Consider the following 26,961-nt stretch of genomic DNA (forward strand, 5'->3'; position numbering starts at 1 on the left):
GCGGTCCCGTGGAGGTGTGACTTCAGGACTTTGTCACTCTGACCTTAAGGCGGTGCAAGGACGTAGTGTTCAGGAGGTGAAGAGGAAGGCCCGGCCGCCTGGAGAAAAAGGGTGAAAGTAAGTGTTGGCGAGGGACTGTAAGAGGAGTTGTTGTCTGTTCTGGACATAGGGGCTGAAAACTGGTGAAAACTGGTGTGGACCCACCAAACCCATAATGTCACTCCTCAAGTCCCTGAGATCCTTGAAAGCCCATGGCCCCCCTAGGAAAACCCCCCCTCCGTCACCAGCGCTCTCACCCTTCCACCTCCCTCCTTTTTGCTCAGAGGTCCTTCTCGCACGCCAAAAGAGTGGCCCTATCTCCAAGCGGAATGTCCTGGCTGTGAAGAGGTCCCACGCCCGGGATCAGAAGGGAGTGCCAGTCAAAGCCCTAAATCTGGATGGACAAAACTCTGTTCTAGTACATGCGGGTGAGCACTTTACTTGTTCCCCCGAACCCCCACCAGAGTTGAAAGAAGGGGGTTGTCGGTTACCGCAGGGGAACAGTATAGTCGCAGGTCAAGGGATCAGGGAAGGCCCAATACCTATCAACCTTGGCAGTCTGTCTGATCCTTGTGAAGGAGGGGAATGTACCTTTGAGCCTCAGGCTACCACAGACTCCATCGGAGGAAGACCTCCTAGTTCGCTGTTCCACCCGTCCGCCGCAGTTGTGCTCTCTCCCCATGTTCCCACCTTGAGTGTCAGCCTCCCCAAGGTGTTATCCTTTTCTGGAATTCTTGGTCCCGGAACGGAGAGGTCGGAGTCCAATGAGGAAGTCACTGCAGGAATTGGAGCACTAGACAGCAGATGTCCCTCAGCTTGCTCCTCTGCTACCAGCAAGATCAGGGCTTCCACCCCGCCATCTGGCTCTAACATTCGTGCCAGCCCGGGAAAGACTCCTTCCAACTCTGCTCTGGCCAGCCCAATTGCGGGGGGCAGCCCTTCGCTTGACGATGTTCTTGTATGGAACCTCCCCCTGGGCAATATAAGTTTTGGGAGTGTACCTTTGTCTACGGTGCGCCTATTGGCTAGCCCCTCTCTTCATCCATCCCCACTCAAGGTGTCCAAACAACCAAACTGTGAAACCCCCCCGGCGGTAGGGCCGGTTATCAACCCATCAGTCGAGGTGGACATGTCACTCGGGGGGTGTAAGTGTAATCAAGTTCTGGCAGAGTTGGCTGCTATTAGAAATCTGCTTACAACACTAATAGCCATTCAGGGGAAGGGGAAAGGGGAGGGGGAGTCTTTTTCCACCCCAATTGTTTGTAAGGGTCTCTCTGACTTTTCTTTAGCACACCCCAAGAACCTCGACCCTCCTTGTCCCGAGACTATAGCCCCAACTTCTTCTGGCCCTAGCCTGTTGTCTGGGATGATATATTCGGTCTTTGAAAAAGCTCCCAGGGTAGGGGGATACAAGCATAGTGAACCCAGTGGGGCGGTAGAATCTGCCCCAAATCCAGTAGGTTCAATAAGCCCTCATCATGGGGGGATGTTCGACTATGGCCAACGACTGAGAGACGGTCCATCTCAGCCTCCTGTTCAAGGCCAGACTGGCCGAGCTACAGTGTATCTCCACAGGGTACCAAAAAGGGAAAGGAACTTGCTGGAGTCCAGGGAGTCCCTCGTTAATAAAAGCGTTCACTGGTTACGATCCGTGAGAGGTTGTTCCTTTGTGTCCAGGGAATCCTTGGTGGGCTGTCGGAGAATGGCCAGTTTGGGCAATAGCTCAATGGACATAGTGGAACTGGCCTTCTCTGACTGGAGACTGGCGAGTAGGGTCCTGGGTCAATGGCGGGGGACGGGAGGGACGCCCGGGAGCGGAATTGTAATCAGCCCACACTTATATCTAGGCTCTAAATATCCCTTGAGGCCAGTCAGGAGGCCCTTCCCCCTGTCTGGGGCAAACCTCACTCCCCTGGGCCGTGTTCGGTTAGGCTTTTTGGGGGCCAGGCCCTGGCATGGGGAGTTATTCAGAGGGTGATGTGGTCCTTTGTTTCTCCTTTTTGTTCCCTTATCTTGTATGGAACTGCATTTTTATGAAACTGTAACCTGGATCTGTGTAATAATGTGTATCTCTGTCGTTTAATGGCTGTTTTTATACAACCGAATAAACATGTTTGCTGCTGCATAATCAATTAAGTCATTAACTCTCAGAAGACTGCTTTGAAAAAACACTGGCAGGCCCTTTGAGTGCTGTGTTTAACGGTTAACACTTGATTAAAGGAAGCTCAAAGAGTTCCCTTGAGGCAGTGTTTAGGGTGGGGAGGGGAAGGAACTGGGAGCTAATGGCCATAGGGATTAGAGCTCGGTTGCTTCATTTGAGCCTCAGGACATTCATTAATCCTTACTAATTCCTGCCTTTTCACCAAAACAGAATAACTGTCGGGGAGAGACACAGGGATCTTTTTAGGACACCCCAAATTGGATGTAAGACTAGGGAACTGAATTTAAGTTTTCCTATTTTAAATTTACTTTCAATGTTATATTTAGAAACATGAGGTCTGATTCATGGAACGTTTTCCTATGGGATTGCGCCATTATAAATCACTTCCATGAATCAGGCCCTTTATCTCTTGTTTTTATGTAGATCAATGCTTTCTGTCATGATGTACCACAATTAAGTTTGTTTACCACAATGTGTATATTTTTGCATTTTGGAAAGATCTCAATATTGAGTTAGAACGTACTTTATCAAAAAGCACTTTATTAATGTGAATTAAAGAACACATGTTTAAACATTTCTTCCCTCTCCAATATGCTCAGTTATCCCAAGACTTCTATAAATAACTGATTTGGATGATTGAGGTAAAACAAGTGTCACTTGCTGAGTAACCACCGAGTGATGACCAAAATTCTGTTTCAGATTTCTTTCTTTTAGGGTGGGATACATTCATATTTACATATTTTGGATTTTGAGGCTTAGTATCCCCACCCTTTATAGCCTCGTCCTATAACCCCTAGGGGGGTTTACCTTGAAGTTGCTAAGGACAAACCGCACCAGATAGGACTTCACCTGTGATCATTTTCACATTGAATTTGACCATCATCTCTTTAGACCATTTACAGCCTCTCCCAAATAAAACAAAACTTGCGTCACACAGTGTCAGATTTGAGCCCTTGCAACCTGAAAACCTTTGTGTACCTACACTGTTTAGCCTACACTGGCTATTCAGTAATATTACACTGCTCCCACAACTAACAAGGGAATGGCAGAGCATGCAGCGCTCAGTTTCACTGAACAACAAATACAGGACACCATAGGAGGGCCATCATTTTTTGACCCAATAACAGGCAAAGACCCAATAAGCGGGACCAGCAACACAGGGGACGAAATACTTAGACTGAAAAAGAAGAATTTCAGAACTGAACTCCACGCCTATTTTCTAAGGCAATATCTGAAAGCCAGCATTATTCCCAATCGCCTAATAGTTAGAAATACCCAATGTCTCTTCCTAGAAGATAGAGAATATGTGACTAACTTTAGTTATATTGCAAAGAAATGCAGCCGGGACCTAATGGTCCTTACAATTACTACGGCACAGAGAATTAGTCATCAGATGCAAAAGGAGCTAGAGACAGAGGAAAATAAATTCAAATCTAACACAACCATTATCGATGCCCAAAAACAACTACTGGACCTCAACAAACTATTTGAGGACTTCAAAACAACTACATTAGCCAGGAAGACAAACAAATTGCAAAAGGACATCAAAGATTGCCAATTAGACATTGTATATCCGTACATTGCTGATAATTACGTGGCTAACCTAAACCAAGGAGGACAGTCGGGCCCCCAATCTGCCAGACAACAACGGAATCGACGCAGAGGGGTCACTTTTTCCAGATCTAGCAGCGGATCCTCCTCGGACGAGCAATCAAAACGACAGACAGGTCCACCTCAATCTAACTTTCCGAATCCACTAACATCATTTTTTCCTTTTTTAGGGGGTGGTGGTTTTGGCAATCCCCCATGGGGGTATCCCCAATGGGGACCACCGCAAAGAGGAGGAAGACAGGGTTACAGACCCAGAAGAGGCAGACAGAAATTGCTGGTTCTAATATGAATAACCACCTGACACCCATATTCAATTTAGCAGGCATAGATTTAACAGAGGGACAAACATCTGTACTCATGAAGGGCTTATCATTCGTACCCACGGTAGATACAACCCACGCAGACATGCAAATACCGGCATCGCGAAGCCGTTAATCACGGGCTGCACGATGCCGGCCATACAGGCATCGCGGACCACCCACAAACAGCAATCAGGATACAAGGCAACTGCCACAGATGCACACAATCCCCACAGGTGGAGTCAATGGAGGCTGGGCCAGTATAAAATGAGCACACCCACATACCACACACCTTCCAACACCAAAATGCTACCACTAGCTGTTGCAATCGTGGCGCTGCAGGACATGCCCATACTGATACAACTACAGCAACAACAGCAACAACAACAACAACTACAGCAGCAGCAACAGGCAGCACAGAGGAGACACAGGAGGAGAAGAAGGGTGAGACAGGCCCAGCAATTACCACCAGCGCAGGCAGCAGTGCCTCATAGGCAACCACCAATCCCTCGCACCAGACACAGCCCTTTCACCTAACCCCTGAGCAGATCCACTCCCTGTACCGGTTGGACCGTGACACCATCACCACCATAGTGGACTTGATACAAAACGACATTGTCAGCCTCATTGAAATATGCACTGCCATAGCCCCGCTACTAAAGGTGGTGTCTGTGCTACACTTCCTGGCCACAGGCACCTACCAACACACAGTGGGCCAGCTGCATGGCATTTCACAGCCACTATTTTCACGCATGTTGAACCAAGTGCTGGATGCCCTCCTGAAGCACGCAAGCAGCCACATATCCCTACCACGGACTTCCCAGGAGATAGCAGACACCAAAGTAGGCTTCCATGCACTGGCAGGCATGCCCAATTGTGTCGGTGCTCTCGACTGCACCCATGTGGAATTGGTAGTCCCCCATGCCATAGAGGCGGTGTACCGCAATCACAAGCAATACCACTCCATCAATGTGCAAATGTTATGTCACTCCAGCAAGATCATCACACATTGCTGTGCCCGATTTCCTGGATCAACACATGATGCCATGGTACTGCGTAACTCCACGCTACCCCATCACATGGAGCGACATGCTGGACCACGTGCCTGGCTGCTTGGTGAGTTGCACAACCGTCCCATGGCAGAGCTTTGGGGCACTGATGTGTGGGGATGCATAAGGGGGGGAATACTGCACCTGGGTGGGAAAGGGGGGGTACTGAACCTGGGTGGGAAAGGGGGGAATACTGCACCTAGGTGGGAAAAGGGGGGAATACTGCACCTGGGTGGGAAAGGGGGGGGATACTGCACCTGGGTGGCAATAGCCGGTGATTGGAGAATGCATGCAGAGCTAAACACTCCTGACCTGAACCATTCAAATGGAACATGACACACCACTGGGCCACATATCACAAATAATGCATATCGATGTCAACAAGTAAGAGGCACAACCAGGCCACCATGGTGATGGCAAGCAATGCATGAATGACATGAATGAACAGGATGGCAACTGTGGCAATGTGGTCAGTGTGACCATGCATAGTAGAGAATGAACAGCATGCATTGGGGGCTAAACATTGTTGCAATAGCACTGCACATCTGCCTCAGCATGCATGATTGCACCCTGCATCATCTATTGAACGCCATCCAGACTACCACACCCCATGACAGTATAGATTGCATCTAAGTAACATCTTTGCATGCGTTCAGTGACATGTGCATGCCCACACCAAATAGCTGCCCCCATGACTGTGCTCCCTGAAGGTGGCAGTTCAGAGTGACACACGCCTATTTGTGTCTGCTTGCAGGTGATGGAGGATATCCCTTGAGGCCATGGTTACTCACCCCTGTGCGGAACCCGCAGAACAGCCATGAGGAGGAATACAATCATGTGCACACCCGTACCTGTGTTTTGATTGAGCAGACCTTTGGCCTGTTGAAGGCGCAGTTCCGCTGCCTCAGCAGGTCTGGTGGGGCACTCCTATACAGGCCTGAAAAGGTGCCAAAGATCACCATGGCCTGTGTCATGCTGCACAACATGTGCGTCCAGAGGAATGTACTACTGCCACCTGACATTGACATCCATGGGCCAGGTGAGGATGAAGGGGATGGAGACGGAGGCGAAGGAGCCCCCCTGCCAGTACATGATGCATGGGATGGCCATGCTGTACGCCAAGCACTAATCCACTAATACTTCTGAAACGCAGGGACCATGAAAGTCATGTGCCAGTGACACACTGGCTGCATGTTGACATGCACACTTGTTTTGTTTGAAGTTCGCCACTGTACACCATCACATATTAAATGTACATGCACAAAATGAAGTATGTCCAACCATTGTTTTTCTTGCACACAACGGGAGTATTTGTCAGATACGTAATAATGTAAACATTCCCCTCACAGCCCCCAGTGAACTCCCTCACCCACCCTACAAACCCCAAAAATACCCCAGTGAACTCCCTCAACCACCCTACAAACCCCAAAAATACCCCAGTGAACTCCCTCACCCACACTACAAACCCCAAATGTCCCCAAATGTACACCAAATATTGTTCCCTTGACCAACGTCCATTTGTCCAATGGCATTGTCTGGCCACTTCTTCGCCTTTTTGGGATCCGGGGGTGGCATGTCCAAGCGCCGTGCACTCCTCCGGGTCATCCGTACGGGGCTTGAGGGGGCTGAGGTCTAAGGGGTTGTGGCAGTGGACGCGTCAGTGGCCGGTCCCATGCCTGCTCCAAGGTGTGGGCGCTGCATTTGAGGCAGGTTGGACATCAGGGCTTACGTAACTGCCCCAGACACTCCCTCATGGCAGTTGTGGACGCCTCAATGGCAGCAGTGTTAGCAGCGATGTCTGTAGCGATGGCCCTCATGGAGTCCTTCCCATCGGCAAAATGCTGCCGCAGTAGGTCTAGCATCAACTCCTGTCGTGCCTCCACCCTCGACAGGCGAGCCTCAAAGGAGTCGTTGGTAGCGGGAGTGCTGGTGGCCGGAGTGGTGGTAGCCAGGGTGGTGGTAACCAGGGTGGTGGTAGCCAGGGTGGTGGATGGCGCTTGCGTGGGGCCCGCATCCAGGGAACTGTCCTCCTCAAAGGGGCATATGTCGGACTCTCCGAGGTCCGAGTCGTGGAGGCAGGGATCGTCGCTGCTGTCGGCCTCTGTATGGGGGGGAGGGTGATAAGGGGGTTTGGGGTGGGTGTGGTGGACACGACTGTGTCACCTTCATTGTCAACATCAGCATCTGCAACGTCCGCGGTGGTTGGTGGTGCGGGAACGGAAACACATCCCACTGTTGTGGGTGGCTGCTGCTGGACTCCATGTGTGTGGCCCACACTGGCTGCAGGTGTTCCTTGCTGGGCTTCTGCCAGGTCTGGCACACTGCCTGTTGGTCTGGGCAGTTTCTCAGGCTGGGGGGTGGTGGTGGCGGTTGCCCTTGTCCCTTGCCGTGATGTAGATGCCCTTGCTCCCCTGTCCTGCCTGCCATCTTCCTCATCGGTGCCTGGGGGATAGAAGAGATGCAGGTCATCAGTGATGGTGTCACATGGCAGCGATTCCATCCTGCTCAACCGTCTCCGTGATAACCTGGGTATCACTGGTCAGGCTCTGGGGTGGCTGATCTCTTTTCTCTCCAATCGACCCTCCCAGGTCCAACTGGGGTCCTTCCTCTCTGACATCTTTTTCTCTACCTGTGGTGTCCCGCAGGGATCTAACCTCTCTCCCTGGCTGTTCAACCAGTATCTGGCACTTCTCGCCCACTGCATCGCCGCTCTCTGCCCCAACTTTCAGTGCTATGCGGATGGCCAGCATCATTTTCAGGCTACCCTCGGCCTCCTCTTCTCCTTCCCTCATCTCTGACTGTCTTTCTGCTATCCAGGAATGGTGTGCCGCCAACGACCTCTGCCTTAATGCCAGTAATACTGAGATTCTACTCATCGGCACACCTACTCCCTCCTTCCCTGCAGCTCTCTGGCCGGCCTCTCTAGGCCCTCTTCCTGCTCCTACCTGCAAGGCAAAAAACCTCAGGGTCATCTTCGACTCCACACTATCCAGGAATGGTGTGCCGCCAACGACCTCTGCCTTAATGCCAGTAATACTGAGATTCTACTCATCGGCACACCTACCCCCTCCTTCCCTGCAGCTCTCTGGCCGGCCTCTCTAGGCCCTCTTCCTGCTCCTACCTGCAAGGCAAAAAACCTCAGGGTCATCTTCGACTCCACACTCTCTTTCTCTCCCCCCATATCCGACGTCTCTAAGAAGTCATCCTTCCTTTCCTCTCCTTCCCCCAGAAGCTCACTGTCTCTAGAGCCCTGGTTCTCTCGAAGCTGGACTACTGTAACAGTCTCTATCTAAATCTGCCCGCCTCTACTCTCCGTCCTTTGCAACTCATCCAGAACAGGACTGCGAGACTTGTCCTTGGTCTCAAGCCCAGGGACCGTATCTCTCCGGGACTGAAATCGCTACACTGGCTCCCAGTGACTGCGAGGATCAAGTTCAAAACCCTCTGCATTGCCCACAAGGCCGTCTGGGGCCTTGGGCCAAAATACCTTCAATTCTCTCTTCCTAAATATCTTCCTTCTCGAGCTTTTCGCTCATCCGCCTCCAACTCCCTCAGGGTCAGCCGCTTCTCCAAACAACGAGTTGGGGGCAGATCTCTCTCGGCTGCAGGGGCCTCCCTCTGGAACAGCCTTCCTGCCTCCCTGAAAGTTGAGGAGAACCATCTCCGGTTCCGGAAGCACCTCAAAACCTTCATCTTTGCCTCCGCTTTCTCTCCCCCTCTCCCTTGCTAAAATTACTGAAACTGCACTGAATTTGCAACTGGGCCACTCACCGTTCTCGGTCCCTGGCCCAGCCACTCTCCCCTGCACTGCCTCCCTGGCTACCCCTGCACTGCGGGACTGTGTCTGTATCCCTACAGCCCCCCTTCCCAGCACTTGTCTGCACTTACCTCGCACTTGCCACCAGCTGGCCCTTGTTATTTATCTTGTACGATAATACCCCTGTACTGCACTTTCCCCTCTCCCTTTCCCCTTCCACTTTTCCCTTCAACTCCACCCTGGCACTTGCGCGATCTGAATGACACCTGGCCTAGTAGGATCGTTGTCTGTCTCCCCTTGTTTTCCCCCCCTGCCTCGTCGCGCCTTGAAACACTTGTGTATGGGCGCGTTACAAATGCCATATCATATCATATCATATCAAGAAGCAGAACAAAGCCGGCACCTCCCTGACAACCAGCGCACAGACGGCTTGCAGAGACGCGGCTCCTGCAGCATCCAGACACATCCGCACTGGACCAGAACTCTGCAGCATTCATCTGCGCTATGAGAAGGAGCCTTCCTTCTAGAGGTCCACTCGCCATTACCAATTAAGGTAAGTGCAGAAATTGCAGGACATAGCCCAGCATACCCTGCATACGCTATGCCCTAACAACAAAGTGTCAGACAATGAGCACACTGCCACTGATTTTTCCACACGGCTCCAGGCACCCGCCGCTATCAGTCATCACCGATTACAATCTAGCCCCAGACACGCGGCTTCTCGGATAAGAAACAACTTATCCGCACAGTAGCCCCAAGTATAATTAACATTACTCAGCCATAATGCAGACGGTAATCATCCCCTTATCTATTACAGGGACAGAGACCGTAGTGGAACCATTTGGACCCATCACACCAACGCTGGAGCTCCCAGCTCACATGCCAGCTATTTTCTGGTAGCTATATCGCGCCATAATTCCTATCTTCACATTCAGTGATATTACCACCACATGTTTCAGTTAGCACACAGTTCTGCATTGTGTTTTTCAGTTGGAACTGAGCGTTGCTGCATATATATAGGCTTCAAACGACCTCTACACCTCCTGGCACACCTACAAGCATTCTCTGCGCTTCTCTGTGAAACAAGAATCCCGGATCAATACCAAGGTAATAATTGGGGCCTCTCTTAATTTGAATATGGCGCCCTACCCTCCATGAGCATGTGCACCATACAACCTATCCTCACTAAATCGAGGTCTCCACCATTTTGTTTTGTACCAACAGGTAGCACGATAATACATCAAGGGGAACTCATAGGAAGGGTTCCACCCGAAAATGGACTTGATCTGTTGCAGTTAAGAAACACAGAAGCCACCACACTTGAGTCTAGGGATTGCCCTGTGCTCAGGACTGGACACGACCCAAGACTTGGGATTACAGTATCGGCAGGTAAAGCCACAGCCGAGAAAGTTGATGCTTGATTTAGATTATAGAGTGTCAGGCACATCCTGACCAATATTGAGATGGGGAATTATAATGTTTGTTTTTTGCATATTTATACAGGGTCTTCAAACAAGACACCCTTATGAAGACGGACTAAAAAGTGTCTTATGACCGCTGAAACGTGAAGAGCTTGGTTGGTGACCGAGCCCCACATAGGCAAAGAATTCTTTAACCCCAAGGACCGAGATACAGGCTTCATTTGAGCCTCAGGACATTCATTAATCCTTACTAATTCCTGCCTTTTCACCAAAACAGAATAATGGTCGGGAAGAGACACAGGGATCGTCTTAGGACACCCCCAAAAGGGTGTAAGACTAGGGAACTGAATTTAAGTTTTCCTATTTTAAATTCACTTTCAATGTTATATTTAGAAACGTTATCTCTTGTTTTTATGTTGATCAATGCTTTCTGTCATGATGTACCACGATTAAGTTTGTTTATCACAGTGTGTATATTTTTGCATTTTGGAAAGATGTCAATATTGAGTTAAAACGTAGTTTATCAAAAAGCACTTTATTAATGTGAATTAAAGAGCACATGTTTAAAAATGTCTTCCCTCTCCAATATGCTCAATTATCCCAAGACTTCTATAAATAACTGATTTGGATGATTGAGGTAAACAAGTGTCACTCGCAGAGTAACCACCGAGTGATGACCAAAATTCTGTTTCAGATTTCTTTCTTTTAGGGTGGGATACATACATATTTGCATATTTTGGATTTTGAGGCTTAGTATCCCCACCCTTTATTGCCTCGTCCTATAATCCCTGGGGGGGTTTACCTTGATATCAACATAGGGATTAGCATGCCTATGGGCAGTCAATCAATGGTTTGGTCACACAATGTTTCATGAAGCCAGTTACACAGGTGGTCCCTACAAAAACATGGTGTGAGTTCTTAATTGACGTACATTTTTTGTTTCCAAGCCTCAGGAGGAGGCAGCAGTGAGAGTCAGAGTTGGGTAAAAAACAATGTTTTTTGCCCTTTCCTCACGGTCCAGTAAGTCCGTTCGGACCAGAAAGTATGCAGGAGTTGGTTCCACTGCTTGGCAGCAAATGTTGGGACGCTAGATCTTCCAGCTTTGTCCCGTTTAATTTTAGGTTGGGTAATGCGGTGGTCGTAAACTGCTCTGGTCAGTCTGGCAAAGGATACGTTGGTGATTTTTTGGTATAAGTAGGGAGGGTTAACTTTGGATAGGCATTTATGCATAATGGAGAGGGTTTTAAAGATAATCTGCTCACTAATCGGGAGCCAGTGGGCAAGCTTTCCAGCAGCAGTGATGTGGTCAGCTTTAGGGATGTAAAGCACAGCTCGAAGAGCGTTATGCTGAATGGCCTGCATTTTCCGAATATTAGCATCTGTGCTACCTGAGAAAAGGACATTGCAGTACCCAATTCTAGATCCTATGATGGCTCAGGGTATAGTCATGCAACTGTCTGGGTATAGGAAAGGTCTAGAGGCGTTGATTAACTTGGTCACATAGGCTGCACTGGAGGCAATGGCGCTCACTTGTCGTGTTAGTGATAGGGCCGCATTCAGATATACATCAAGTGTTTTCACTACAGGAGAGACCGGGATTACTACTTTATCAATTTTGAAGGATGAGTATTGGGGTCTTAGTTTTTTATTACTGAGGGAAGGCCCACTATGAGAAGCTCTGTCTCTCATCGTTAAGGCATAGTCAGTTTGTGGCCTTCCATGATTGGATTGTCAAATAAACCGACTTGAGAGAGGAGGAGTCTTCCTGGTAGTTTCCAGGGAGGGGGAGCACGATATGCGTGCCATCCCACATTGTTTGTATAGGATATGCCAATGGAGTTAAGGAGTGTGAATAATGGTTTGGTGAATATTTTACACAAAGTTGGTGACACACAGGATCCTTGTGGAACCCCACAGGAGATGGGTGCTGGTGGTGCGCTGGCATTCTCTGCAAATACCTTCATGGCTCTATATGAAGGAAGCTATCCAATCTGAGGCAACTGGAGAGTACTTGGCAGAAGTGGGTAGGTGCTGACCTAGGACTGTGTGGTAGACGACAAGGTTGAAGGTTGCTGATAGGTCTAGGAGAAGTAGCAGGGCAGGTTTACCTTCATCCCTGATTTAATCAATTCAGATTTTTAGGTTCATGAGAGCCAATTCGGTCCCATGGCCTGGGTGGAAGCCAGATTGGTGCATGCCCAAGATTTGTTTGATTTCAAGGTGACTTTGGATTTGTAGATAGGCTACTCTGTCGAGGATTTTAAGTAGGAAGGGGGCAGTTGTGATTGGGCGGTAGTTGGTGGGGATTGCAGGGTCAAGTGAGTTTTTATTTTAAAGAGGGAGAACTCAGGCTTCTTTGAGAGTGGGGGTGACTATGCCAGTGGAGAAGTATGCATTGATGAAGGAGGTAATTAATGGGGCAAGGAGGTCTGGACATTTGTCACCCTCACAAGGAGAAGGTTTGAGGCTTTTAAGAATGGCTTTGACTTCTTTTTTAGAGACATTGAAGAAGTGAAACAAAAGAAGGTTGAGGCGGTTGTCAGTAGAGGGGGTGGGAACGGTCCAGGGACTTAGAGAGGGTTGTATCATGGCTTGTTTGATGTCAGTTTTCTTTTGAATGGTTTCAATTTTGGTGAGTATGCATTTTGGATGTTAGAACATCATGTGGAATCTTTGGTTAAGGTGGTGGGAGGGATGGTAGGAGTTTATAATTCTCTGAGAATGATGAAAATTTCACGAGTGTTAGATTTGGCATTTTCAATGCGGGCATTGTAGGTGGAGGATTTGAAAGCGATGATAGTTTTTTGCAGAGATTAGCAGCTGTTGTGTTGTTAGAGAGGAGCGCATATGTGCAAAAGGTCCACTCCCTCCAATTTTGGTCACTTCAAAAACAGTGTTGAAGTACATAGAGGAAAACACAGGCAAAATCGACTTAATATGTTATGTTATGTTACTTGGCATTTATATAGCACTCTATATATCAATGGTATTACCTCAAAGCGCTGGTAGGTTGAACGCTCCTAGGAACTACAGTTCAGGTCTATAGTGATAGATGGCATCATAGGGTGCGTGGGTGATCCTGTTATGTGTGCAGCTGGTGTATAGTCGGATGGTAGCTGCATCCTAGCGTTAGGTGTGGTGTTGAAGATAATAGTTGGATGTGTTTGCAGTCTGGTGGTTGGACATCCAGACTGGGTTTGCTGCGTTAGGCCTGAAGGACGTTTATGTGAGCAGCTAGGCCGGAGTGGGGAAAAGGGGCATGTATCACTACGTGCCAACCCTTAGTGCACTCCTAGGGGAATTATATCCCAAGTTCGTTAGTGTTGCAGGCACGAGGGGTCTAATAGAGGTCCCACTGCTTGCTAGTCAATAATTAATTGTGGCTCTCGTTATTACAGTTTAGATTTAATCTAATAGGGTTTTGGAGGGTTTAGATGAGCGTCTAACAACAGATTCAATATTGATTTAAATCAAATAATATGACATAGGATTAGTTCCATTACATAGCGTATGCAGATTCATAGATCCTAAAAAATGTCTGTCAACCCAATTTTCTGACATAATTTTCTGACACAAAGTATTTCGAAATTTGAAAAGTCGAAAACAACCCTCTATGGGTTATTTTAATTGGTAAAATTACACAATTTTTATCAAAGTGTTTCAGAAAAAAAAAGGTTAAAGCAAAACTAGTTCACATCACAAATTCTGTTTAACAAACTTTCATTCGTAAAACTTCGATCCATATACTAGCAAAGTCCTTTCTTAAATTGTATCAAGATGAAATCATAAAAGTTCTTTGGTTTAAAGTCACCAATCCAATAAATAGCCTCAGGGTTTTCTTAGTATATTGCCAACGCGTTTTGGACTTTACAACAGTCCATCTTCAGAGCCAATGATGCTATTTGTTCCAAAAATATACATGTTCTTAATCTCAATTCCTAAAGGAAAGAAATGGAGAGTATTACACTATTAGTGTTTCTTTTAACTGACTTAGTTTAGTTTAGTTTAGTTTATTATTTGTATAGCGCCGCCTGGCCCTAGGGCATCCAGGCGCTTGCGATGAATACAACAAGAATAATGAATACAACAAGAATAATGCAGCAGAAATGTACAAATCGATTACATATTTACAAATTTACAGTCTTGGTGCATGCTAGTGCGGTAGGGCTAGGCAGTTTCTTTGGATAGAAGCCAAGTTTTGGTGTTGTGTCTAAATCTGTGAAAGGACGGTTCTGATCTCAGCTCGAGTGGAAGTGAATTCCAAAGTTTGGAGGCAAGCACGGGGAAGCTGGAGCCACCTGCTTTTTGGAGCTTAAATCTTGGGATATTTAAGCAGTGTGTTTGAGCTGATCTGGTAGGGCGCGCTGGGGTGTGGTGCTTGAGGTTGTCGGATAGGTATCTGGGTGCTTGGTTAGCTAGGCATTTGTGTGTGAGTGAGATGGTTTTATATTCAATTCTTTGTGGTATGGATAGCCAATGGCAGGTGCGTCTGGCGTCCGAGATGTGTTCATGTTTGGGTATGTTCAGGGCTGCTCGCAAGGCGTTGTTTTGTATGACTTGTAGTTTGTTGATGTTTTAATATTAGCAATCTCAACTCTAAGGAGTTAAACCTCAAAATCTTACATAAAATACGACTAGCACAACATATTTATGCAAATTAGACTGAACACACCTCCTTATTGGTTCCATGAGCACCTCTATTTTTGTCCTTTGAACACCCCTTGTAGGTAGGTTTGACTGCGCATCAATCGTTGTATGAGTGGTCCGTTTCACCTCACAAAGACTCTCACAAAAATAACTTCTAGAGTAGAAACAGAGAGTATATGTGTATATGCTTATAGAGGTTCTGGACAGACATACAGACATCCCCTACATATGTGGTTCCTATGGTGAACTCCTATATGTCACTAAAGTAAATGGAAGCCTCTAACCGGCCCTCCTAAGATGGCAAGAAGAGCCATATGTATTCTGGCAAATGGTGGTTTTATCCTAAGCAGTATTTTAAATTAAAATTTCAAAAGAGGTAAGGTGCTGGGTTCATTCTGTGGTACTCTCATTGCTGTTTCCATACGGATCTCTCTCTCACCTCTGCGCTTGGTGCTTGTGTGTGGCAAGAATCCTTTGCTGTCCAGGATTCGAGTAGATCACTGCCATTCGTGACTCGTTAAATGTGAGCAGTTCACGTTACATAAGCTAGTGCGCATGCATACGTGCGGGTCGGGCCGCTATCTCTTGGCGCATGCGCACAATTAACACTACGTCTAAAGATCGTGGTCTCATTGGTGTTTGCGATTGAAACTCCATATGTTTGTGCGCATGTGCTCGTGCGGGTCGGGCTGCTCTCCCTTTGCGCATGTGCACAAAGAACCCTACGGGACTCCAAATCGTTCTGTGGTTGTCCCGCAAATGTGCTGCTTCTCCCTTGCGCAGGCGCAGGATGCAACAAACGAACTCTTAGGTTCGCCCGCCGCTAGTTCTGCGCATGCGTGTGTGTATTGACAACGTTCCCATAGGGGAACCTAAACGTGTTGGGGTACATCATTTCAAATGGAATTGCAGCTACAGGCACCAATACTTTATCAAGGACAATAATAGTAGTTTCACTGAGTCATTTGGAGCTCCACATGATCGTATAGATATACCAAGAGGTAATCACTGGTATACCAGAGTTTTGTTTATATATGCCTGTAAATCATATATTTTACCCACTTAAAGTGATCAAAGGCCGAGGTGCCAATTGAGTTATACTTGCTGTGAAAGATTTTAGGGTTTTAGTTCCTTGCGAAGAGTCGTGCCGCTCAGCCACTGCTCGGGTGAGTGGGGAATGGCGCAGACTCAAAGCCTGCTTGGGTCCCCGTCTGTCCCATGCAGTGGTGATCCCGCGGCACGACACTGCGTCCCTTCACTATGACCTCGCAAAGGATTTACCTCATTCACTTTACCTTTCGTGCACATACATGGCTAACTGTTGTGTGGTATAAACATCTAATCAGGTAAGTAGCATAGCATTTCTGTCTCCCTCTTTTCCATGTGTTGTCCACTAGAGCTCAGTGTTGTTATTTATACTGATCACACTTCACATTAGTCTCTGCCGGCTCCATGGATCACATTCTGTATGTACATACTCCCTTGGTTTCTGCCGACTTGACGGCTCACATTCTGCATGTACATATATCTTTGGACTCTGCCGACCTGACGGCTCACATTCTAGAGTGTACTCTGGTATCACAATATGTCCTGTATATGGAGCTTGGGCAACATACTTCAATGGAAGCTAGGTGCATTTCCAGGCCCCCAATTGGCCTTAAGACAAGATCTCTCTACACCATAAAAACAGGCATCAAAAGTTAAGATCAAATTTTGTTTCAGAAATGTAACTCAACTTCACACTTGATATCTTAGACATAGCACATCAGATCAAGCTCTACATTCATCCCTCTTGGGCTAAGGCAGTCAAGGGTATCAATCCACATTATCTCCCTCTGGTGTAAAGTTCTGACAATATCTCCGCCTCTAGGTCCTAGTTTCACATGCTCGAGTATTACACATTTCATTTGTGCTACGGAATGCCTGGCTTCTGAGAAATGTATTGCAACAGGTGATTTCTGATTTTTTTGTTCTGATGTTAGATTTGTGTTTGGACCACCTGATTTTTGCTTTTCTAGTGGCCATGCCTACATAGAACAGTCCACAGGGGCACTTAAGTCCATATATGACGTCTGATGCATCACACGTGCAGGAATGTTTAAGCGGGATAGGTTTCCCTGTATGTGGGTGACTGATTGTGTTTCCTCTTAGTATGTTGCCACAGTGCTGGCAATTGTGGAATGGGACCCGTGCCCTTATATGTAGTTTTTCCGGTTGTCATGGTGGTCTTGTCTGCTCTAATCAAGCTGTTGCGTAGCGATTTATTGTTCCTGTAGGCGAACGTTGGAATCTCTGGAAAAAGTCTGGGATCCATCTGTAACATATGCCAATGTTTCTGCAAGATCCTTTTTATTTTCCTGCTCTGGGTAGAATATGTTGTTACATATACCAGTTTTTGTTGGTCTTGGGTCGGTTTGGGTATCAAAACAGTTTCCCATTGGGTTAAGCTCACTTTCTCTTTAATGCCAGAGATCCTTTCAATGAATTTGTTTGTAAGGCTGTTGCCTGCCTAGAAAATTCTACAGTTTCAGAGATATTCCGCCTGTACCGTAGAAATTGACTTAACGGTACACTATCCAGTGTTCTTTGGGGATGAAAGCTTGTGGCTAAACCGGAGTGTCATGGGATAGCTGTGTTTTATTAGGGTGATGAGGTGTTCGTGGGGTAGAATATATTTAAAATTTGTTTTGGAAAAAGTGTAAATGCCACCAAAATATTAATCTTTGCAAGCAGCACTTACAAGGATTCCAGGTGGTAAAGTGAGGAAGATTTTGATAAGAATCCAATACTTCTCCGCCAGCATGAATATATATGATGGCTGAAAATCAGGCACTACGGAAATGCATATCCCATCTCATGCCCGCACTCTGCCTTCAAATAGCAAGAAACGCCTTGGCATTGTAAAAGCAAACACTATGAAGCTGTCTCCTTTCATGTACACTTTGCTTTTAAGATCTAGTGGTTTAGAAAGCAAGGGTATTCTGCAGCAATCCACAAGATCACCAACCGCATACAGAGTTAATTAAGAGTGACCAAGAGAAATAATTGTGGGAGATGAGGGGTAACGGAAACAGGTTAAACTAAAAGCAGACAATTATGCCAGGAAACATGAATATTAGAAATGTACTGAACAGTGTTAATGAAAGTCCATCAGTCAACAGAAGAGTAGATTTGCCAGACGTCCTTTGAAAGAAGAGAATTTAAAGTTACCTGAACAATTAGAAATACTAATGCCAGGCAATATCAAATAGGCTTTAGGTAAATATAAAAATCAGTGTGAAACCTTTGTTTAATGATATTGGCCAGCAGCCCCAATGGGAATATGGCTATAACTCCCTTAAGCGAGAATTTATGAATAAGGCCAAGGAATGCGACCGAATATAAACTCAGGCATATATCCATACCCTGCAATCTACCAAGAGTTTAATAGGCTGCATAGGAAATTCTTAACTCCCCCTCCCTACTTGGTGATACATCTATCGCCTACTCAATGGAGAATGGTGAACAAACTTCCTACTTAAGCTATTACTGGGAGTTGGCAGGGTATTCCTTCGTCTATACGCTTATGTCGTTTAAGCAAAAATTATGTCATTATAGAAACAAACAGGCTTCTCTTAACGCAGTGCACAGCAGTAAGCTAGATTTGTGGCCAGGCATGAGCGCATTGATGTTTAAAATGTGCAGGCCTATCACTAATGAAACTCTTGATCTAATAAGTCAATTATTAACTTCTGGAGATACTTGAGTTGTTTTTAGTACTGGGGGAATTTTAGAGAAGCTAAATTGGTAGAATTACATGGGGGTTAATAGTATGAGGTTGTTTTAATCGCATTTGAGATTGGAATATGCATTTTAATGTATCTTTAATTAGCATATGTATGAATTGTGGGTGCTATTTTTGTCTATATGTGGCTGTATTATCTTCTTTTTTAATATCGGAATTATTAAGATGAATTGGTATATATATGTAGTGTTATTAATTTAGTGTGGAGAAGTGATTTTAAATTTGACACGCTTTAAATAAAAAAAAAGGCAAATCCATCTCTGACTAAATACATGATCAAACCTCCTCTCTCATAGTGTTGTCTAAGCATCAGCATTGCGTTAAACGTTTGCTCCTACAATTTAATTGAATGTCTGAATATGTGGGCCCCATAGTGTCCATGATTTAAGCAGGTCTTCACATATTTCTTCAGCAATAAGACCTGAGCCGCAGGGGCATTACCGAGTCTGGTTAAGCCCCGAGGCCCATAGTTACAGACCTGAGTGAAGCTACATGTAGTCACCTCTTCCTTTCCATGACGGCCTGTAGCGGATCGGGAGCAAATGCGCTGGGGACGGAAGTGTTCACAGCATGTCCGCTCCCGGAAAAGGACCAAAAAGGGACCAAAAAGAAGCTGCGTGGGGTTGGGAGGGCGGGAAAGGATTTGTTTGGATTGGCGTGGGGGTGTAGGATGGTGAGAGGAGGGAAAACACCTCGCTCCCCTGCGGGGGAGGATGGCAGTCGTCAGCTGTTTCATGGCTCGGAGCAGGGATTACCCTGTTCCGAGCCTCCTCATTGGCTGAGGGGCTGCCACACCCCGCTGGGGACAAAGGAAAAGAAAATCGGGAGAGGGATTCCTGGTCTGGTAAAGCCCTGGCATGTGATTATCCCTCGCAGGGTACTAATATCAGTTATCTGTTTCAATAGTATGGTGTCCTTTTCAGCTGGTGCTTTAATCTAAAGATTTTTCTTCTACAGCCATTTCTGTCAAATCTTTTGACATTACCGTAATTTGATTTCCATACTTTTCACATTACATGAGCGAGCTGAGCAAATTCAGTGCTATTTCTAGTTAACGTTGTGTTTTGTCTCCTTGTCAAATAATTGTTTTCAGGCAGGGCTTTAGGTAAGGCAGCGCTAGCCAGTACGAGCCGGGGTGGCGCCAGGCTTCATTCACTGCCCTGCACTGATAACCATTAAAAATAAAGACCTATTCATGCCCATTCGCCGTGTGAAAGTACAAACAGTGACAATTTCCAAGCAGTGAATAGAACCATTTAAGGTCGCTAGGAGTATGAAAGCGCAAACAGGGAGCATTTCCAAGCATTGAAAGGTAAGTAGATAGCGCTGTTGGAGTGTGAAAGGGTATAACCCCATAATTTTGCAGCAAAAAAGGCTGAATACAAAAATGGAGCTGCACATATCCACGCGATTATATATAGGGGGTGGGTTGGTGTAATAAACAATATAAGGGGAGCGCAGGGGGCTGTAGCGGGTCTCCTCCTCATATAATTGCGTTGATATGTGAAAACAAATCGACATTTTCGTGTTCAGCATTTTTGTTTTCATAGTAATCACAGAGAAACGTGTGAAAGCCGTTATGAGGACTGCCTACAACCAGTTAGCAACGGAAAGAGGAACCAGCAACCATTTGTAAGGAGAGAAAGGAACACTTTTAGAAAAATGAAAAAAGTCGTCTTCTGCTCACGCAGGGCAGTCCCACCTCACATACCGACGGAATAACGCAATGAATATCAGTATAAACCATGGTTTGAAAAGATTTTACTGGTGGGGTGAGGATTGTGACCCATGAAGTCAGCACCAAGCCCAGTGTGTGCTATGTGCTCAGAAGGGCTGCATGATTGTATCACTTGCACACAAAATTGTCAAATATAAACATTATTTGCTCATTCCTATGTTCCCAGAATGCTCTTTTACATTATTAAAATTAGCCCAGAGCCCACATTGGTGAATTGGAAAATACATGATCAGAGGTTCTCATGATGTATTGTTTGGGGCATGCATTCTTTGCCTAATCAGGCTGACACCCAATTAGGTCATGCCCATAACTCTTCAGGCCATACCCATAACTCTGGTCACACCCCATTGTTATAGCCCCACTCTATTTACCATTAAATTTAAATCACTGTGTGCAGCAATGAGAATGCAATCTATTCATTGTAAAGTGCAATACTATATTCCTTGTTTACTATTTCCCTGTCGAGTTTCCATAATTCCAGACATTTCCTTGTCAACGTATATCTCATTTTTTATGCCTCTGAAAAAGATACCCCAGACTATTGGTTCTCTTCCCATCCCTGTATTTGAGGCCCGATCAACCATTCTATTGCTAGTAGTGCCAGAGTGGTATGGGATCCAAGGAATTTGTAATTTCTTACCTTCATGTATACTAACACACAATTAAGCACAAAATCATGCACTGTCTGTCATCCTTCTTACTATTAATGGCCTTAATTACATTTAATGAATCTGAAAATGTAATACTTATCTGACCTCTTTCTGTCTGTTAACTTTCATGCCTTATGGCTAGTTGCCTAGCTAACAATTCTGCTGTATATATTGAAACATTATGCCTCATTACAACCTGTCAGGTCCGGACCGCGGTGATTCCGTGGCAGTGGAAACAAAGTTTCCGTGTCCGCAAGGTTGTGGAAAAAGTGTCCGATTACGTGAAGCTGGTCGCGCGCACCACTCGGACGCGGAAACGTTGTTACCGCCATCATGGAAAAAGTCACGGAAATGTACATAGCGCTGCCACGAGCAGCGCAAAACCTGTGTCTGCCTCCGTCGCCACGGACACAGAACCGGAAATACCATGATCGCCGAAACCGGAAACAGAGAGGCGGTGACCACATAAAGCACAATCCATTGCCATCCAGAGTCAGCACAAGCACAATCCACACAGTGAGAAGGCAAAAGGGAACACCAGCATGTCTGCCAGGATTCCAGCTCAGAGGCAGCGCAAACAGCGCTTCAGTGAGGCGGAGCTTACTGTTTTGGTGGAGCATATCGTTGAGCATGCCGAGATGCTGTTCAGCGCCAATCAACGGCGTGCCACACAGCAGCGGAGGAAGGAAGTGTGGGCTGAAGCAGCAAGCAAGTGCACTGCTGTGGGCGTGACTATGAGGAGCATCAATGACTGCCACAAGCGGTGGGACGACCTCAGGCTGAGGGTCTGGAACCTGATCTCCAGACACCGCCAACGCAGCAGTGGGACAGGGGGAGGACCCCCTTCCCCACTGAGGCTGCAAGCATGGGAGGAGCGTTGCAGCAGTTTCCTCCAACTGGAGGGCATCCATGGGGTCGGGGAGGCTGAGGCAGGAGTGAGCCCACCTGCAGATGCTGGTAAGTGCGCAAACATGAATGCCATATGAGAATAAGTTGATGGCATGACAGGGCCAAAGGACCCATTAACAACCCCCCACCCCTCGGGCAGTGCATGACAGGGCCAAAGGACCCATCAAGATCCGTATGGCCACCAACATCACATCAATGCATACCCCCAACAATCAGATGCATGAAACTAACACTATTCAGTGATCAGCCTGTATGATGCATGTGATGCACCCAGCAGGCACCACCACACCACTAATTACATGTCCTCTGTGTACCCACAGCTGAATCATGTGACAGTGACACGGCACAACCCGCCAGCCAGACTGCACCGGCACGTGTCCAAGCCACCGCACCTGCACAAGAGGATGCTGCCAGCAGTTCGGCATCACTGCACCCAGTAACAACAGCAACAAATGTGCCGGCAACCACCACCGAAACCCCCAGCGTCTCGACGCTGCCTGAGCCAACACAGGTGCCACAGGAACCCATCATGGTCACCAGAACCAACACAGAAGGCAGCTGCACTGCAGTTGAGGCGGCCTGTAGCGACAACAGTGCCCAGGCAGATCACCCTAATACTGGCCCTCAGGGGGAGATGGCCACATTTGATGCCCTGGGATCCTTTCACCAGCTTGAGTTTAGCCCCACATCATTCAGAAGTCCCCTGAGGTCACCCACCCCATCTATGGCAGAGCTCAATTCCCGCATGCAGCGGATGGAGGAGCAGCAGGCTACCCTCACACAGCTGGTGGAGAGGTAGCTTGAGGAATCTCGGCTGCAAAGGGAGTGCTACAGCACGTCAGTGCGTCGACTGTCAAGGTCAATAGGATGCTTTGCCAGCACTATTGTCACCCTGGCACACCATGTGCGGGAGGGAAATGATAACACCTCCAGGATCATAGAGAGCCTGTTGATTGGGCAACAGGATAATATTGGCCGTATGCCATCCATACCTGATTCGGTGCCATCAAATACCACCACCCCATTCAGCTCCACTACTGACAGTCTAAGGAGGCGCTTGAGTCGCCTAACAGGGCTCTCGGGCAAGGATACACAAGCCCAGAAGCGCACACGGAAGTGATGGCATGTGTGCGGGGCACTGCAGGACACATGTGTACTTGAAGGGTGTGAGGGGAGGGCATGTTTGGGTGGTGGGGGAGGTCGTTTTGGGTGTTTGGACATTGGGGCAGGGGTTGGGGTTGGTACGTTTGGGCGGTGGGGGAGGTTGTTTTGGGTGTTTGGACATTGGGGCATGGGTGGGGGTGGGTACGTTTGGGCGGTGAGTGATTACGGGTGTACAGTTTCCATTACCATTGCACCTCCTTCCCTGTTGTCAATTCTTCAATACATCTTCATTTTAAATCTAAACATACATGTGTGGACATCTATCATTTCATTTGCAGTACTACAAATCATTTATTGTCATCATCATGTGCATGCATTGCTGCGAATGTTCTGTGTCTCAGAAGTAGATGCGAATCAGTTAATCCCGTGCTCTTTGGCCATCATGTGCCCCCCCAAGGGGAGATGGTGCCATCCCATCCCCATCCCCATCTCCATCTCCATCTTCTTCATCTCCGTCTGGTGGCATTGGGATGTTCCTGCGCAGGCAGATATTTTTTTTTTTTTAATTGATTTAGCTGTTATAAACAACTTTTCAATATAAAAAATGAAACAGTTTAAAAAAATATACAACAATTCATTTTTACATTCATAGGCGATGTACAAACTCAAAAAATAGCCAAAAGACCGAAGCACAATACATAAAACAAGTTATAGCTATAACAATAGCAATAAAGCAGTAAACAGATAACAGTCCACAACCAGATTAACCGTAAGCTTTAGACTATAGTCCATCCACAGCTAGACAATTCATAAAACTAGATTTTATCCAGAAATTCAATAGCAGTTAATTGCCAATGCGTCACGTGAACGCTGCTTGAGATTACAACTTCTTCTCATTTATCAATATCCCAATTCACCGCAGATACGAAATTAAATAAAGCTATCTGAACAGAATAATTGTTAAAACACAATAAAAACGACCAACGCATATCGTGGTCGATAGTTACTAAGGTACTAATCACCTTTGAAAAGTACCGTGCTCTAAGGGTTACAAGTTGGACACAGTGACAGACCAAGTGTTCAAGAGACTCGGTTGTAGTTGCATCCTTACAGAATCTACATATTGTAAGTGCTCGCGGTCTCAAATTACGTCTTGCTTGAACTAGGTAAGTCGGCCATAAATCAAACCGAGCCCTTAAAAGACCTGCTCTAAATGATGCCGATGGAGATTTCAGAAGATAAGCCTCTGAACTTTTAACTGGTTTAGGCCAGAACCAAAACCTACATGGTTGACGGTACTTTTGGCATTTTTCGAGGGTCTTAAGCCAGTCGAGTTGGAATAACAGATTTCTTGACTTCTCTGGATTAGAAGTCAATAAATCAATTGATATGTTTGCACTCGCTAGGGATTCCAAACAAAAATCTGTCCATTGTTTTACAAAGGACTTGTCTGATGATAACATATAATCATCAATTATCGAAAGGGTGTTTGTTTTGGGAGATGCCATGACACATTTACGCAAGAGCATACAGCAGCGCCACGTATAAACTGCCTGCATTGAAATAAGACCAAGTTCATAGCGCAGCCAAGAACCAGGAACACAGTTAGGCAAAGCAAGCACTGCCCGCCAATATTTGCCTTCAAGTGTGTCAAAAATTAAATTTAAATTTTTACAGTTCAATAGCGTTTCCGCGCTGTATAAGATAGAAGGTATCGCTTTCATGGTCCAAAAAGTTATAGCCGGTTTAATGGTAAATTTACCAAATTTATGTAATATTATTTTGGTTTGGGAAATGGCCGTAAACAACTTTGCCTCTAGGCGCTCGACCTGACTACAAGATTTTATGGAACCATCAAAGTCAACACCTAGATAGGTATAAGTTGGGACAATCTCTAGTGGTATATTATTTATTGACCACTTTAACTTATATCTATGAAGATGATTTGCATGGTAAACTACAATCTGTGTTTTTTTGGTATTAACTATTAGTTGGTTCTCATGTAAATACTTGCTGAAAGTATCAATCAGATTCTGTAGGCCCTTCGGAGTTTTCGAAATGAGAACTATGTCGTCAGCATAGTTCAGATTTGTTATTTTTTGACCTTTTAAGATGGGGGCATCAGAAAATGTCTGCGAAAAGATAGTACTTAAATCATGGATAAAGTAATTGAAGATTGCGGCGGCTAATAAGCATCCTTGTTTTAGGCCTCTAGCTATCTTGATTGGAGCTGACAGCAGGCCCTCCAGGGTAAGTCTAACCCGAATCGACGTTGCACCATGAAACGCATGGATGATATCAAGAAGGTCTGGTGGACAACTATCTCTTACGAGTTTTGTCACTAGTAAGGGGCGGGAAACAGAATCAAAAGCGGTATGTAGGTCAGTGAACGCAAAGTAGACTGATTGTTTTTGTGATTGGCTAAGGGCTTTAATTGCATGGAGGGTTAATAGATTAATACCAGTCCCCATCCCTGCTACAAACCCTGTTTGATGCCAATCACGCTTACCACTACTTTCAGTCCATTGATTAAATTCTGCCAATACTAGCTTTGCAAAGAGTTTGCCTGGAGCATCTAACAAAGCAATTGGGCGATAATTTCGAGGGTCAGCGCGGTCACCCTTCTTATAGATGGGGACTACTACTGAGCATAACCAAGAGGTTGGCAATCTACGATGGATCATTACTTGGGAGGAGATTGCATTAAGATTTAGGGCCCAAAGTCTTGAATTTTCTTTCAAGATGGCGTTGTGGAGGCCATCGGGGCCAGCAGCACGAGATGAACTTAGCTTCTGAATCAGCTCTTCGAGTAGGTTGGGAGAGCAATGGATGGTCCAGGATGTGGAGGATCGAAGCTGATAATCCTTTGGATCGAAGCCTGGGTCTCTATATAAATCTGTAAAATGAGATATCTAGACATCCTCTTTAACAGTTCCTGTTTGTACATACGCTTGGGTTTGATTTGATTTCTGATTAAGGTGGCGCCATATCTCTGCAGAGTTTTTAGACCAGATTGCAGAAAACATGGCTTCGCCATCTTGTTGGTAGATACGGGCTCGGCATCCACGAATCCAATTCTGGTATTTGCATTTAGCTGTTTTTAAAGCAGAATTGGAGTTTACCGTATTTGACCTGAGAATTGATCTCTTTTCCTTATGATATTCCGCCTTGCGGATTTTAATTGCAAGGTCAAATGTGTGGCTATGATTTTTAACGTAAGCATTGGGAACAATAGTGTTCCAAAAAGGTTCAAGAAAATCAATGTATTCGATCAAATTGTGCGAGTTATCTGATTTATGTATTGCATGGGTGAACTTCATTAAGTTTCCATAAGACCATTTTAAACGGGTCTTGGTGTTATTAACCATTAAAGGTTGGTTCAACCATTTTCTAGATGTGCTATTAGATAGCCAGGCATATTGTAACGAGAGCAAGTGATGATCACTTGACAACTGCTGGATTATCTCAAACGACAGAATCTCGGAAAACATGGCATATGCAACATACATATAGTCAATGATGCTATGGCTGGTGTCTCTCTGCCATGTAGGATTCGGTGGAATATCATTAACTACCGAGCCATTCACCATTCGCATATTACAATCAGACATAATCCTTGACCAGGTGGTAACGGCCTTCGTCTTGATTTTAAGAGGAGAGGATAAACAATCCATGTTTAAGTCGCCCATAATAAAAGTTTCCGTAATGCCAGCAATAGCTGATATGAGGTCTATAAACCCTGTTAACCCCGCAAAAAAAATTGATTCAGATATCCCTACCGGATTACGGTAG

The sequence above is a fragment of the Ambystoma mexicanum genome, chromosome 2q (genome assembly GCF_040938575.1).
Source record: "Ambystoma mexicanum isolate Mex_15411 chromosome 2q, UKY_AmexF1_1, whole genome shotgun sequence".
Classification (NCBI taxonomy): domain Eukaryota; kingdom Metazoa; phylum Chordata; class Amphibia; order Caudata; family Ambystomatidae; genus Ambystoma; species Ambystoma mexicanum.